This window comes from Erpetoichthys calabaricus, chromosome 14 (assembly GCF_900747795.2).
Source record: "Erpetoichthys calabaricus chromosome 14, fErpCal1.3, whole genome shotgun sequence".
In the NCBI taxonomy this organism is placed as follows: domain Eukaryota; kingdom Metazoa; phylum Chordata; class Cladistia; order Polypteriformes; family Polypteridae; genus Erpetoichthys; species Erpetoichthys calabaricus.
In genome coordinates this window covers 87,638,425-87,655,352 of record NC_041407.2, presented here as the reverse complement: position 1 = coordinate 87,655,352, position 16,928 = coordinate 87,638,425, and positions in this window count along the sequence as shown.

Sequence of the window (16,928 nt, the reverse complement as noted above, 5' to 3'; positions counted from 1 at the left end):
CAGGAGACTTCCAATCACATACACAGCCACACTGAAGGTTTGAGTAGACTTCTTACCATGTATACCGCCTTACACCCCTATCTTTTGTTGCCTTTTGCTGTTGTTATTTAATGTTCTCATCAAAGCATACATTTACTTTTGTCTTATGCTATCCACATGTGATCAATAAAAAGAGTATAAATCCACTAAACCTCTCATGTTTATTCTATAACAAGGTATACAAAATTCCTTATTTGAAGAAAAATCTATCAAAAATTTTTTTAAGTAAAATAATTTTATTTACTTTAGTTATAAATGCACTAAAAGCAAAAAATAAAATTTTCTTTAACCACAATTTTTGTGGTTATGTGTGACTAAATAAAATCGGTGGGGCACACATAAATTAATTCATTCAAACAATTTTTTAAACTTGTTTAGCATGGTGGAGAATTACAATGTTGTTGTTTTTTTTATATTTTATGATGAAAGTAGCTATTCTATTAATTGATTGAATGAATTCATTTATGAGCGCCTCACGATTTTATTTGGTCACATATAACCACAAAAATTGTGGTTAAAGAAAAATGTATTTTTTGCTTTTTAATGCATTTATAACTAAAGTAAATAAAATCATTTTACTTAAAATTTTTTTTATATATTTTATTTTTTGCTTTTTAGTTTTTGAGTATTTTGCAAATGATTTTTCTTTAATCATTTTTCATGAATGGGAAGCTTCTTTAAAAGTATTACATGATATATCTTCTTTGCAAAATTATTTGAATACTAAAAATAATTATATTTTGGTCTCTATTTTCCTGTTCAGGGTCTTATGGGATTGTCGCTTGGTCTCTGCGAAAAATACTATCGACGACAGAACGGCAGGCTTACGGCAATACTTCCTCACCGTAATCATCAAGGCGGCGCTTTCGCAAGAGTAAACAAGTTAAGTCAGCACGCATATTTACCCACTCCACTCATTGGAAGAAGCGAGTCGGGGCAATCCGATGCGTCTCTCACTTTGTATGCTCCGATATCTCACTCTATTCTGTCTCCTTCATTGTTGTATGTGCGTTAATTGGAATCGCATAACCATTGATTACGGCGGAATTTGTTATGTAATTGCATCGGTTTTGACAGATTATTGTATTGTCATTGATGCTGAACATGCAAGCAAAATCTGAATAAATTCCCTTTGCCAAAAGTGGGTTTAAAAATCAGTTGCAAGATTTGGCCTAGACAAACAAACATACAGAGGAGTCAAGTTAAATAAAATCGTTTCAAAAAGGCCCTTCCTCTGCCCTCCACTGACAGTAAAATAATTCTGTCATTATTATAATGTCTAAGGAAAATAGGTATGTTAATCATAATAAAATGATATGAAATCAGGAGCCAATGCTTTAAAAACTATGAATCTGATCGGCTGAAAGTGAGCATCTGTCCTGAGCGACCACCTTGATGTTTTTCCGGGAATAGCATGTGGTTGTCCGAGGAAGTGACAGGCTCGACAAAGATGAAATTTGGGGCGCCAACTTTTACTTAAAAGAAAAAACATAAACAAGCACTCAATGGCGTCAAAACAGAACAGAACAGTAGCTAGCGAATAACGTGGGCTAACTAAATATGGATGTTCCTTCTTGGTTACGGAGGAGCTCCTTCTCTTTGCTCACTCGGTCGTGAAGTGACGTCTCCTTTTCTGGCGGTTATGTTTCTTATGGCCCAAGATCATGAAGGGGTGGAGTTAGTTGCCCTCACTGGGCAATTTTTCAGTGCTGTGGAGAAAAAGGAAGACAAGTCAGTTAGTGGCAGTGCCCCCTCTTGGTCTGGGGTGGAACTACATACCTGGGAGGATCCCGGAGGTTGACCCTCTGATGCGACACGTGTGATACTCATTATATCAGTTTGCCTGGTGTTTTCCCATTTCTCTGTCCATTAAATATCCCCATTTATTCCCTGTTTTCTGTTAGGAGTGTGCAGCACATTTACACACACCCTTTCATTTTCATGTTTCCTGATAATGAAAATTGAAGAATTCTGCAGCCTAGTGCATTTAGTTTTTAATTTTCTATTCTGCAAAGTGATGTGCTATATGCAACTTACTGTGCTGAGCATTTCCAAATTTCATTTGCAGCATTTAATAGCTGTGATTTTCATATTTGCTCTTTTTTCCTTTTTGTTATTGGTACATTTGTAGGTGTTAATAACATATGCAGCAGAAATGTACGATGAGTCAAAAGTCAATTTTCAGTATTTTCTTGTTGTGAGTTACATGATTGCTGTTTTCTTTATTTTGTGTGGACAACACAATTCATTCATGACTTCCAAAATGGTCTTTTATCAATATTAATTCCAAACATGCTGTTCAAATCAATTATTTCTTATTTTTCTATTTGGATATTGTGCCCTACACATTTCCTATTACTTGTCTGTGAAGGCAGAAATATTGGATAGGAAGCATTAAACGTCTGCCAACTCTGTCACGCTTTTCTTTTTTTGCTTTTGACACCCAAGGCAGCAGACTGTGACAGGGCAACATAAGAAGGTCAGAACACCAGCCAGTTGAGCCACCTGAATGCAGCTTGTTTGGAGATATCAGACTGAGCAGGTATTTCTTAACCTTTTTGGAACTGTGGAGCACAACACAAAAATATTTTGTATTATGTAAAAAATAACCCTCATTATTTCCTCCCTCTTAAAAATATACACAACTAGCCATCCCCTGCGGCTCTGCCAGCGTGGTAGTGAAACAGGACAAATCAATTTAGAAAAAAAATGTAATCATCTGTATTGAGAAGAAATTATATTGATAGCTTTCCTATCCGAACGCCTCTTGATATACAATATTTTTGGTTTTGCAATCAGGGGTGAGAATGCATCTTTGCCAAAAATGTAAAAAGTTGGCAAGGTATCACTGGCCAAGTGGAAGGTGGGTACGCTCCGACATCAAACGTTGCCATTCTATGTGATCGTGTCCAGCTCTAATGGGAGTCCGTCCCCCTCATGTGGGGAAGAGCACATGGCTGTGATATCTCTGCCAATGAGCAGGTACCCTCTAAAACACACGTAGCTGTGATCTCTCTCTCAAAAACATCAAACATAACTCTTTAACAATCTCTAAATGAATATGTCTGCTGAACAAACAGGTATTGCTAGCTAAACGGAGGCAAGGTACACTCCAACATGTGGTGAGAGGTACAGCGACTCAAACAGAGGCTTCCGCATGAGTGAGGATAGCCCCGCCCAGCTCCCTACTCTTGAGGTCCCGCCTCCCCCTTCCCTCGGCCCGCAGCCTTTCTCTCAGATTTGCGCAAATAAATCAGTGCCGCGAGCAAACTGATGAGAGAAGTCGCAAAATCAACTGGAATGTTCAAGCAAATTATAGAAAAAAAACTCGATCTAAATCCGTTATGTAGTTCTCTCATGAAAAGCTGACAGACACACAGACGTTGGATTTTATATATATAGAGATGTAACCAGATGTAATAATAAAAACTGTTTCAAGATTCAGACATGGCAAATGTAAATGAACAGTCTTAATGAGAAGGAAGCTCTTGCATTGAAGAAGAGACATCATTAATACAGTCAAGCACCGACTTACGGCTCCATCTGGGACGGGCCGTTTGGCTGTATGTTGGTCACCAAGTGTACCAGTCATTGTAAACTGAGGCTCTGTGGGTCTGGTGGTGGTCACTTTAAACTGCCAATACAAAGAAATGTAACAAGGTACTATATTAGCGCCGGACCCGACACAGATTGGACACAGGAGGCATGTATAAAAATAAATAATCTGTTTATTTTCTTCAGCTGGAGGGCACGTCTTCCCCGTGTCCCCCCAGCCACAACACAGTCCCAAACACAAACTTAAAACACATAAGGTATAGCACCACACTCCTCTCTTCTACCACCACTCCTCCACAAGCTTTGTCCTCCTCCTCCCGACTCTGGCCATTGAGTGGTGGTTGCTGGCTCCTTTTATGGTCCACTTGGAAGTGCTCCAGGTGCTTGATCACCTGTTTCCAGTTCCACTCCTGGGTGGGGCTGAAGATTCGTCCAATTGGGCTCAGGAGCCCATGCAGCACCCAACAGAGCTGTGGAGAACTCCATCTCCCATGGAGACCTGCGGGAAGCTGAGGCACCACCGTCAGCCAGGGAGGCTGCCACCAAGTGTCCCAGCGGAGGTATTGAGCAGCCCATGGTTGCTCCCCTGGAACATACATCAAAGGGGCGTCCCGACCGGGCATGGGACCCGGCCATCTGCCACAAGAAATACAAACCAATCTTCAAGTCTCTATGTCCGCACACTGGATTCATGTAAGGCAGTGTTTCTCAACCACTATCATGCCTCCAGAGAGTTGCTTGCTACCATCGTTGGAGTGTAAGTGGGTCACCTATGCTAGTGTTTCTCAGCCACTGGATTGTGACCCAAATTGTCACTGATGGGTGTCAGGTTGCCGTTGTTGGTTCCTAAGGGGGTCATGGTGTTTCCTGAGTGGATTGCCTAAGCAAATGGTAGAGCTGTGTGAAATGTTTCCCTATTTCTGCATGACTATGTCTCAATAAGGGAACTCCTAAACATTATCATTTCAACAAAAGGGGGGTTTGCAATAACTGCTAGTGGGTTTTCAATGAATTTAAAGGCAAAACTGAGTCATAGGACCATAACGGTTGAGAAACATTGGTGTAAGGGGATGCAGGGAGGGCTGAATGCGTTTGCCACGTGTAGCAGTGCCGATCAAAACAAAAGGGGTCCTCCAACAGTCAGAAAACAAGACCCTGGAAATTATAATAATAATAACACATTTATTACAACAGTTGGTACTGACAGTTTCTAGAGCATTATCACCCTATTGTTTTCCTATGGCTCTTGGCCAAAAGTACGTATCACCTTAACTCAGTTGGCCACAAATCAGCACACAACTGTATTTGATGTAAGACAGCCTTGATATACTATAGGTGTCATACGGTATTTAGCCTTGGTAGCTCTGTTTTCACTTTCACATAAGCATGTAGAAGCAAAGTGGAATTGGATAGTAAACCATATTCATGATATTTTACCTGAAGGTCCATTTTCGCTATACTTTATTCATCCAAATTTGTCAAGAGGCAAAGTAGTCTTCAAATTTATTAGATAATGTTTGAGGAAAGATCAGCAACCATATTTTCTTTATTCATAGATGGATAATTCTTTACTTGGGTCCTGAAGATTTTTCTGCTCTCAGATCGTCACAGTCCTTTTAAAATCTGATCCTGCAAATCCAGTGAACATCCGCATGAAATGATAATATTCTTCACGCGTCAAACTTTAAAAACATTTAGTGACTCTCATGGCAGACAGCATTTGGGTCAGCTCAGTGTTGCATCAAATTCAGGTTCTTCATTGATTGCAGCTGATATTTCCAGTAGCTACAACTGATACAGGTTATTAAGACTGGTGGATGAACCCTAAGGTTCCAAGGATCACTGTTTAAGAAACAATGAAATAGAGGATCAAGACATAAAACATCCATTATGATCTTTTCTAGAGGTACCAGCAAACGTGTCCAGGCCATTTTAGAATATTTTTATAGAATAAGCAACACTTGATCTCTTTTCGCTTTGCTTTACTCGATGACATCTCAAAGGCATGCAGGTGCACAAGGGACAAGTGCTTTTCATGCCATCGCTTTCCAGGAGATATATGAGCTGTAAAGATATCAACAAATGTGTCTACGTCTGTACAGTATCTACTCTGCAGGGACTTTTCAAATATTTCATGGGTTATCTTTTCGATTAAGTGCTTCACACAAAATATTATCATTAAATAATATCGTTCCCTGCTGGCTGATAATTTAATATTAGTTTTCATGAAAAAGCAGACCATATAAAGTAACCATTGGATGACAGATCATATCCAGGGAAGGGCACAAAAGCACGTCCGTATTATCTAACAGTTTTATGTGTTTAAAATTAATATTAAAACATATTATACAATCAAATTGAATTAGCATGCTGCATTTGCAAAAAATCATCTATGAAAATACATTAAAGGAAAGAAACTCTCATCACTATGAAAATATGTTACATTTGCTACCTTCAGCTAAAATCTGAATTTAAAGAAAACACAAACCCAAGTGTCTGGAAACAGGGCTGTTTTATCTCCTTCCTTCTGTAATCAGAGCTACGCCAAGTCATGCTGACTTCTTCATATGGAGAAGTGCAACTTTGTAATGGGCATGAATAATGAATTGTGAATATCTGGCTCCATCAATTTATGTCTTTTCCAAATATTCAAATCAGATACTTGTATGATCATACTTTAGTCATTGTTTGAAAGAATGTTGTACAAAAAAGACTTTTCAAGCAAAATGTTGGCCATGGAAAATTACTTATGTTTAATTTATGAACTCGATGACTCACTGTGATCTCTCATTTAACAGACAATGGAATTACTTTAATTATCTGAGATAACACCAACTTACCAGAACAGGCCTTGGACCCCTAGAATCCTAAACTGAGCTGTGATGTAAAAAAAATAAATAAATAAAACCAACGTAAATCACGTTCACCTCAATTGTGAAATTACAACCTACAAAGAAAGAGAAAGTCAAATGAGAAACTGTTTGGGTAGAAAAAAAAATCAGGAGTGCGCTCCCCTTGACTCTCTCGTATACTGAGATAGAGGAAAAGGTCATCAGAACCACTTCCATTGTCACAATATTTCTCAAATGTCATATCTCTTTGTTTCTCATCATAAGTAATTGACAATATCAATACACCATCATTTATCTCTATTTATAATCAAACTTTATATTAAAATGACTAGTCATTTAGCCCGTTACAATAACGGGCGCTAGAACAGTAGTGCATAAACATTAGTAGGAACAATCTATATTAAATGGCAAGGGGCTTTGACCTCATTCTTTTTGTTGGTCGTATTTTTCTTTCTTTCAGCCTTTCTTTTGTTGACGTTTACTTGCTGAGATGACCGTTCTTCGTGGGCTGCCGCCGTGTATTGTGTGTCTTTAATTTTCTGTGACAGTAATACTGTCTTGTATGTCCGCTGGCTTGTACGTCCGTAATATACCTTTAATTTTCTCTGGCAGTAATACAGGCGTGCGCGTCGGTAAATTGCCTTCAATCTCCTCTGACAGTAATACTGGCTTGTATGTGGCTGTAATATGAGTCACTGTACTGTGTACTTTTAATTTCCTCTCGCACTAATACTGGTTTATATTTCCGTAAAATGCCTCTAACTTTCTCTGACAGTAATATCGTGCATCGCACCGTGCCCCGCGCATGCACACTTCACCAGAAGCCCCGCGCGTGCGCACTTCACCTGAAGACACACACACATTGACACCTGGACGCACAAAGGGATTTTATTAAAGAGGATATTTTCACACTTAGGGAGGTCGAAAACGGTGCTAGAATTTTTTCATGATTACGTATGCATTACCTTGATTACGTGCAAAGTAAAAACACAGAAAATGTTTTGTATTATATAATATTTTTTTCAATAAATTGCTATAGGTAAAACTGAATTTAGCTACATTTAATTATCATAATGATGATGAAAATGAAAAAAAAAACATAAAATTAAATGGCACGACGAGGATGTATCAGCTTATTGTTCCCACTACATCTTTATATCTACATGGCATGTTCAATGTTTACATGTTATTGTTAAACTGATGATGTATAAATTAACATAAAATTAATAATAGTAATTGAAAGAATATGCGTTATATTGAATATAGTTCTTAATGTTGTGTACACATTTATATCTCCATGATACAAAAAATTCGGATGGTTGTTTAAATAAAATATTACTTCCAGTTGAGTAATTTTTCTCAAATTTCATATCCATTTGCTTTTTATCATTATAAATATCTATACAAAATTTGAATCATCTATCTGTAATTATAACCATAGTTTACTTGAAAATTTGCAAAAGTTTTCAGTTAAAATACCACTTCTGATTGCCAGAAGTTGCCCAAAAGCAGGTATAGAAAATCTCACTGACTGAGGTCAAAGCGTTTTTGAGTTATCGTGTTTACACAGACATACAGTCAGACATAATTTAAAAAATCGTATTTTCAGACTCAGGAAGGTCTAAAACGTCAAGATTCATCAAAATCTCAAGGCCAATTTTTTCACGATTCTTATACTTTCTCTATACTATGTATACAAGAAAATAAAAAACAGAAACCCAGTTGGGTAAGTGTGCATACCCCTAAACTGTTTATTTTGTTTTGTTAAAACATCCTTTGATTTTATCACAGCACTCAGTCTGTTTGAATAAGAGTCTATCATCTTGACTTTGCAATATTTTACCACTCTTCCTTGCAAAAACGTTCTTGATCAATCACATTGTTACTGCACAGGTCATCCCGCAGATTCAGGTCTGGGCTGCACCATTCCAGAATGTTGATCTTCTATTGGTGAAGCCATTGCTGTGTTGATTTGAATGTATGCTTTGGGATGTTGTTGTACTGAAAGTTTAAATTCTCTTCATCTTTAACTTCCTAGTAGAAACTTGAAGGTTTTGTGGCAGAACTGACTGATATTTGAAGATATTCACAATTCCTTCCAACCTGACTAAAGCCCCAGTTCCAACAGAAGAAAAGCAGCTTCAAAGCATGATGCTGCCACCACTAGATTTTGCCGTGAGTATGGTATTCGTTTGGTGATGTTTTGTGCTTTTTTTGCAGTGTGGGATCTGGCCGGCTGTTCATCCCGGGCCAATACCCCCAGGCCGCCAGATGGAGCCCTCCCTGTAGCATGGAGGTCCCTCAAATACCAGAAGACGCTACAGGGAGGCTCAAAGACTTGTATGTTCCCTATAACCTGGAAGTACGTCTTAGTCAAAGCGACAGAGGGAATGACGTACTTCCGGGATGAAGAAGAGGAGTTTTCACCTGATCCGGAAGTGCTGGGAAGTCACATGGACTTAGGGATCAGAAGGACTTCCAGGTTATGAACTATAAAAAGGACTGTGGGAGATCCCAGGGTTGAACTGAGTCGGGAGGCAGGGTGGCAATGCATCTGGGAGTGGAGGATTGATTATTGTATTGTGTATTGATTTATGAGTATTGTGGAGTGGAGGGTGCTTGGTGCACATTATTATTATAAAATAAATAATAATTGGAATTTATCTGGTGTCTGGCGTCTGGTCCAAGGGTTCAAGGGAGTGATAGCGCCCCCTATCTGTCACAGCAGCAAACATACAACCATTCTGCATTATGTCCCAAAAGTTCAACCTTAGTCTCATTGAACAAAAACACATTTTTCCATTTGGTTTTGGGAGATGGGATGTCTCTTTCTGCAAAATAGCCAGGCCTGGAAGTTTTTTTTCCCATAAAAAAAGGTATCCATCAAAGATACCCAACCCCACAGCTCAGATATATGAAGAATACGGGAGATTTTGTCACATGCAGGGAGAAACTGGTACTTGCCAGAAAGTCCTGCAACTCCTTTAATGTTGCGGAAGGCCTGGTGGCAGCCTCCTTGACCAGTTTTCTTCTTGTCTTCTCATCAATTTTAGAGGGACATCTTGTTCTTGGTAACATCACAGTTAAGACTTTTTTTCTCCATTTGTTAATGACTGTACTCACTGTGCTCCATGGTATATCCAATGTCTTGGATTCTTTCATACCCCTCCCTTTTTTGATATTTTTCAACATTCACGTTCTTGTTTTGAAAACTCTTAACAAGACCATGGCTTTTGCAGAAGGATCCAACCAAGATGATTCAAGAATAACCTACAGGAACAGCTGAATTTTAATTGAACTGAATTGGAGGCAATCAGGATCACTTTAATCAAGGCAGGAGTATACCAACTACTGCTTAACATGACATTGAATGTGATTGGATGATTCTGAAGAGAGTCACATCCCTAAGTATAACAGGCTGTGCTTACTTATGAAAACCAGGCAGAAAAAGTTTTAACATGATTTATGATTTAAACTGCAAATTTCTTCCATTTTAACAACAGGTGTGTAGACTTTTAATATCCAAAGGATGTACAGACTTCCCAAAACAACAGACAGGCTGGGAAATACATAATGTGACATATCATAACTGTCTCAAACCAACTTAATCCAGTTTGTGGTCCCAAGAGGCTGGAGATTATCCTGATAGCACTGGGTACAAGGCAGAGGCCTGTGCAGAATGGTGTGCAAGTATAGCTGTGTATTGTTGTCACACACAGGCTCATAGGGGACAACTTATGGGCTCTAATGATTGCAGTTTCCTACTGCTCTAGGGTTTGGCACTGTGTCCTAACGCTCTTTCTCTTCCTCCCTCTGCAGAATGGGCGATTGGAGGCTGTAAAACCACTGACATAACTTCCAGTGTCTGTTCACCTGGGCCCACCGCTTCCTGCTGAAAAGACTTAAAACCAGAAGATCAGCTATATTGAATCAGTTCTCTTATGAACTCGTGTCTGTGAAGATGTCTTCACCATTGTTACATATTTTCTTTTGTTTTCCAATCATTCTGTTATACAGGGTCACCAGGGTGGTACCCAAAATCTTTACTGTGGTCTTGTCTTTCTCTTACAGTGGCATAGTTGGCAGAATACTTATAGTGTATAGTATGGATGAGGTTGTCATCTGTTCCGACACTTAGGAGGAACACGTTCAGCAGGTAAACACTGTGCTCCTGGCACTAAGTGAAGCAGGTCTTTGGATCAACCAGAAAAAATGTTACTTGACATGATGGAGGCCAAATATTTAGGGTACTTTGTGGGCAGGTGTACAGCGTGACCACAATTTGACAAAGTTGATGAAATGACCCCATCTGAAGAACAAGCAGAAGGTCCAAATCTTCCTAGGTTTAGCAGGGTACTACTGCCGGTTTGTTCTCTATTTCCGCAGGAGGGCGGCACCCTTGACAGACCTCACAAATAAACGCACTCCTTCCACGGTGGTAATGGGTGCTGAAACAGACAATACATCCCGTGACTTAAACAGACCCTAACATCAGCACCTGTGTTGGTAACTCTTGACTCTTCGTTATCTTTTATTTTACAGACCGATGCTTCAGATATAGATCTTGGTGCCAACCTGTCAATGGTGTTGAACATCCCGTCATGATCCTTAGCCAGAAACTACTGGACTGGGAAAGCAGGTATGCGGCAGTAGAAAGAGAAGCCTTGGCAATTAAACGGTCTATTAACTAGGTGAGGTGTGAGGTCCTAAGTTCACTCTAGTGTCAGACCTTTCACCCCTCCAAGTGGATAGTCCTTCATAAGGAGTCGAACTCGTGTGTCACCAGGTGGTTTTTAGACCTTTAGCCTTATTGCTTCAAAGTCCCACACTGATTCTCTCTCTCAGGTTCATAACCTCATGGTTTGGGCTGTCCAACCCAACAGGTTTGGGCTGAGGGGGGGAGACACATTCTTTGGTAAATCTTTGTGAATGCATATTTATAAAGTATCTATCTATCTATCTATCTATCTATCTATCTATCTATCTATCTATCTATCTATCTATCTATCTATCTATCTATCTATCTATCTATCTATCTATCTATCTATCTATCTATCTATCTATCTATCTATCTATTTCTATAAATATGCAGAACCTTCGTCTGTGTGCTGATTTGCTATTTATGTGTCTTATATATAGGCATACAAATTCACATGCTTTATGTATGAGTGTGTACTGTGTGTGTGTGTGTGTGTGTGAGTGTGCACTCTACATGTGAGGTAGAGCCCTTTAGCTCACAGAGATTGGCAGCCTGAGTGAAGCTACTCAAATGGCCTGTTTAATCAGTTGTAATGGCGTAATTAGCTGCGGGCATAAGGAAGAGCGCTCAGAGGAAAGTCAGGCAGAAGGTTTTAATTTAACGCAGAACCATTCAATTTTACATCAAATCTGATTCCATGAAAAAAATGCAAAAAGAGAGAGAGAGGGAGATAAAACATAATAATGCCTCTGAAGGTTTGCTTTCAAAGGGATGAGTAATGGCTTCCATTATTCAACCTATAAGCTGTAATATTCTTCCACTTTGCTGCTCTCATGTGTGCTGACCTACAAACTTTTGCCACCGGCTTATTGCTGCTTGCCTGGTATAAGAAAAGATGACTGGTACAAATTGAGGGCTGAGAGTATTTTTATTCCTTTTGCCATGGACAGTGACGGTGACTTAAAGGAGGTGCCACACACTTCATGTGTCTTATAAATTCATACCTGTGTTGCTTTTCACATCTCCCCATGTGACAGTGCATTTTTCTGAAAGTCGAGTTTCACATTATTTCAAGCCTTCATACCTACCACAACTAAAATGATTAACTGGTTAATGTTCTCCATTGCTTATTACTTATCCAACAAAAACATATTTGGGTACATTGATTTAAAAAAAAAGTCAGAAATAGCTTAAGCCTCCCTATTTGTTCATAACAAAGGTAATGATTTACTTCGAGGTAGACGCCCATGATAAACAAGAATAGCTGCACCACATAATCGAACTGTTAAACTGTATGCTTCTCTTTTAATATTTTAAGTCAAAATATTTTTGAATGTAGTAGAAATTTTCCATTTTCTCAGCCTGTGATAGAGGTTCATAGGGGGTTGGACCCCGAGGGAAGTATTAAAAATTAAAAAATGACATCTTATTCCTAATCATGTCATTTTATAACCCAGTTAACCCACGTGGATGGGACTTGGAGCCTATCCTGTGGAGCACAAGGCACCAGGCAGGAACATACCCCAGATAAGGTGCCAGTCCATCGCAGGGCAAATGCACGCACTAGGGTCAAGTTTACCATTGACAGTTCAATTAACCTGCATGTCCTTGGACAGTGGAAGGAAACCCACGCAGACACAAGAAGAACATGCAAACTTCACACTGTGAGGATTTGGGATGCAAACCCTGGTGTGCTTACTGCGAGGCAACATCGCTACCACTGAACTGCCATGCCATCCATATTTGTAATTTCTGACCTTCAAACAGTCTGCATGCTTGTGTTTGAAATTTATCATTTTTAGCTTACTGGTAATAGCCTTTAGAGGGACAGGACCACTGCTATAGAATCAAAAATATGATAATTTTTATGAACAGCAACCTCAAATTAGCAGTAAGCGACACCCCACATGCCTAGATTACTGAAGTTTTCTGACAAGGAGTATTCCATTAGGGGTGAACCCCTGGGGTCAGTTGATGTGGCCAGCACAACTTCAAGTCCTTCTGATTATTTCTGCTGAACACACCTACTGGTTACTCTTTATGACAAGAGTATAACTTCCTGCACAAACTATGTTTAGAAAATGGCCTCAAAATGAGTTTTTTTCAGGTCTAGAAGGTGAAAAATAGGGAGGAAACCTAGAGCTTGACCTTTTGTATAACTTGCATAATTTGCCTACTTCTTACTGGTGGCAACTTCTTACAGGTGATGTTAACTAGTATTGAACAGAGCAGGCAAGTTTTGATCTGCATACAATTTCATGAAACTGACACTAATACTCATTTAGCAGGTGATTTCACAATTCAGGCGTCCAAGCAGAACCTGACTGCAGATGTGTATGCTCTAAAAGATTCTTTAGTACAATCAAAGTATAAAATGATTATTTGGGTTGTGATAGATAGATAGATAGATAGATAGATAGATAGATAGATAGATAGATAGATAGATAGATAGATAGATAGATAGATAGATAGATAGATCGATCGATCGATCGATCGATCGATCGATCGATCGATCGATCGATCGATCGATAGATAGATAGATAGATAGATAGATAGATAGATAGATAGATAGATAGATAGATAGAGAGATAGAGAGATAGTAAAGAGGAGCAAGACTAGCTATGTCAAAGAGTTGAGGCACCACCCTGGATACCCTGTATAATTAGAGTTGTTGAAAGTATGAAATACATGCAAGAACTTGTGGATGCATCTTTTCAGATGAGAACTCAAAACAGAGCTAAATTCAAAATGGCCATTTGGGTTCCCTGAATGAAGAGTCAGGTCCAGGAGGCCAGACAATGAAAGTGACGTCTCTGCTGGAATGGCCATCAATCTTTCGTTTTGCAGATGGAGGAAGAGAGAAGGTGTTAGAACACTGTGCCAACCGTTGGTTTGGTGGGTAATTACCAACACTAGAGCCCTTAAGCTGCCTCCCATGTGAACATATATATAAGGATGTGTTAAAATGTGGTTCTTATTATTGGCCAGCTGAGTATCCATATCTATATACATGCAATACGCATATTTAAAGAAGCACTGAAAACATAGTTTGAAAAACATGGAGTAAACTGGGGAACCCCAGTTTATTCTTTTAATGTTGAATTATTTTACCTACATATGCCCTCTGGGTACCCCAGATAAGGCAAGTGTGGGCAAGGGTGGGAGTGTATGTGATTGGGTCCTCAGCTGACCCCTGTCCAGGTATGTGTTCCTGCCTTGTGTCTGATGCTACAAGGAAAGGCTCAAGAATGTTTGAATTGGATAAAGTAGGTTTGAGGATATTATTCTATGTTATTTTATTTCCTAAAAAAGTTCTGTGTTTTTTACTTAAATATTGTTAGTTAGAATCTCCTTTTAGAGGTGAATAAAGGGTTTAACATGATTTGTCTTGTATTCAGTGTTGATGTCAACAAAACCTCAAACTTAATTCAGGGGGTGTAGGTGTTTCACATCCACTGTATCCCATCCATCCAACCATTATCCAACCCGCCATATCCCAACCACAGGGTCACGGGGGTCCACTGGAGCCAATCCCAGCCAACACAGGGTGCAAGGCAGGAAACAAACCCCGGGCAGGGTGCCAGCCCACCGCAGACTGTATCCCACACTATTTAAAATTATACTGCACCTTTATGATCTTTTTCCAAAGTGACTGGTGATAATACTAACTGCAAAATGCACTACATAAAAAAATGCTGGTGATGTGAGAGACACTGAAATAAACCAAGTGTTCCAAATAAGAATCTTTCAAAAACAAATCATGAGGCTAATCAATGTGCAACACTTCCTCAAAGGGCCATGATGACCATTCAGTGACGAAATGCCTTGTGTTTAATGAGTTCTTCATGTCCTGGAGATTCACCCTATTGATTTTATATAGAGATCCAAGTCTTGATGTCTCCCAACGTTCTCTTGAGAGAGCCTAACCGTACTGTTATCCGTTTGCTCACCTGCCAGCCAGTCGGAGATCTCAGACAAGCTCCGGTCTCTGTAAATCTGACATATCAAGGCTTCCATAAGGAGTGGGCTTGTAAAACACAAATCAATAGTTGCTAAGATCTAAAATGTGTCAAAGTGGAATGTGTTGCTGCCAAGATGAGTGTTCCTGTCCCCTAATGGACTTCTTCTTTTTCTTTTGGTAGGAAGACAAAATTATCCTACAAATATGCTTTAAATACAACTTTCATTTTGTATGTTGAAGGGGATCTTTGGCTCTGTTTTAAACAAAAAGTTACCTGGAAAAATATATTTATCTATCCATTATATAGAGTATTACATATCTATCTATCTATCTATCTATCTATCTATCTATCTATCTATCTATCTATCTATCTATCTATCTATCTATCTATCTATCTATCTATCTATCTATCTATCTATCTATCTATCTATCTATCTATCTATCTATCTATCTATCTATCTATCTATCTATTACATAATAAAACACTAAGCTCACTTTCCTGTGTTGTTTCCAGTCCCTCTGAGCAATTTGGTTGGTCAGCTAGGGTTTGGTGTGATTGGTCAGTTTGGGTTGGGTGACATGATGAAAAAGAAAGCGTGAGTGTGAGACACACAAGAAGGAGTAAAGGCGTATAAGGCATGCTGAGAGAGTCACCTTCAAAAGAGGGCAAGTATAAAACCAGACAGTTTTATTCAGTTATTTTTGATATGCGATTGGTTGAATCCACATATACGGAACCCGTGGATACAGAGGGTTAACTTTATATATGTAGATGTGTTCTCATCGATTATTAACTATCAAACCAACTTACTAGAGCTCACATTCTTAAGGGACCAGTACTGTCCTAACAGCATTAAGTGCAAATACTCGATGAGACCCCAGCCCGCTGCAGGACACAATTTAGTAGTCAAGAAAGGGTCCAAAGGTCTATACCAGGAAATCCATAAATCAAAATGTTAATCCAAAACATAAGACTAAATTGTTTTCAGAAGCAATAGAAAGATCAGTAACTAGAACAGCAAAATACTAAGTCTGTAATCAGTAAACTAATGCAGTAAAGCACAGACAAGAAGGTTTTGTTAGTTTATCCAGATTTTTGGACACTTTGTGTGCCGTAACATGTTGAGATATTAATGTAATGAGTTGCAAGTTTTGGTGAGGCTGACCTTCGATACCATCTCTTGTGTCACTGCAGAAAGAGGACAAAATGGGTCCTTCTAAATGAATCACAGGATATTAAAAAAAAATTGAAAAAAAAAAAATCTGATAATTTAAAAAGTAAAAATAAACGACAGGATCAAATTCTATGATATTAAAATCTCATGATATGAAAAACTGAAAGGAAAAGTAAAATACATTAAACAGAACAAAGTGGAATGTTGGAAACGTTCCACATCATAATAATATGCAGGGGAAAAAATGATAACTTATGTCCTCAGAGAGTTTACTAATTATCCACACAATGCAAAAACTCCCTTCTCACCTTCCTTAGTTCTCCTTCCTCTACTCTCTGGGCTTTGCTTCTTCTCGCCTGTTCAGTGTTTGCTCAATAATCCCCCTTTATGGGACTTTGAAGCCTATTCCATGAAGTATACAGTGTAAAAGGGGACACAACGGCATGAAAGGGCTGGGGCACCACCCTGGTGACCTTATATAATTGAAGGTTTAGCAATGAAACAAAAAACACGCAACATGTTGTGGGAATGTCTTTCCAGAATAGAACTGAACAAGATGGCTGGCTTCTGGGTTATAAAATCACGCAGCAGGAAGGGGCAGGTCCTGGAGAGTGACTAACAACAGATGTGATGTCTCTGGTGTAGTG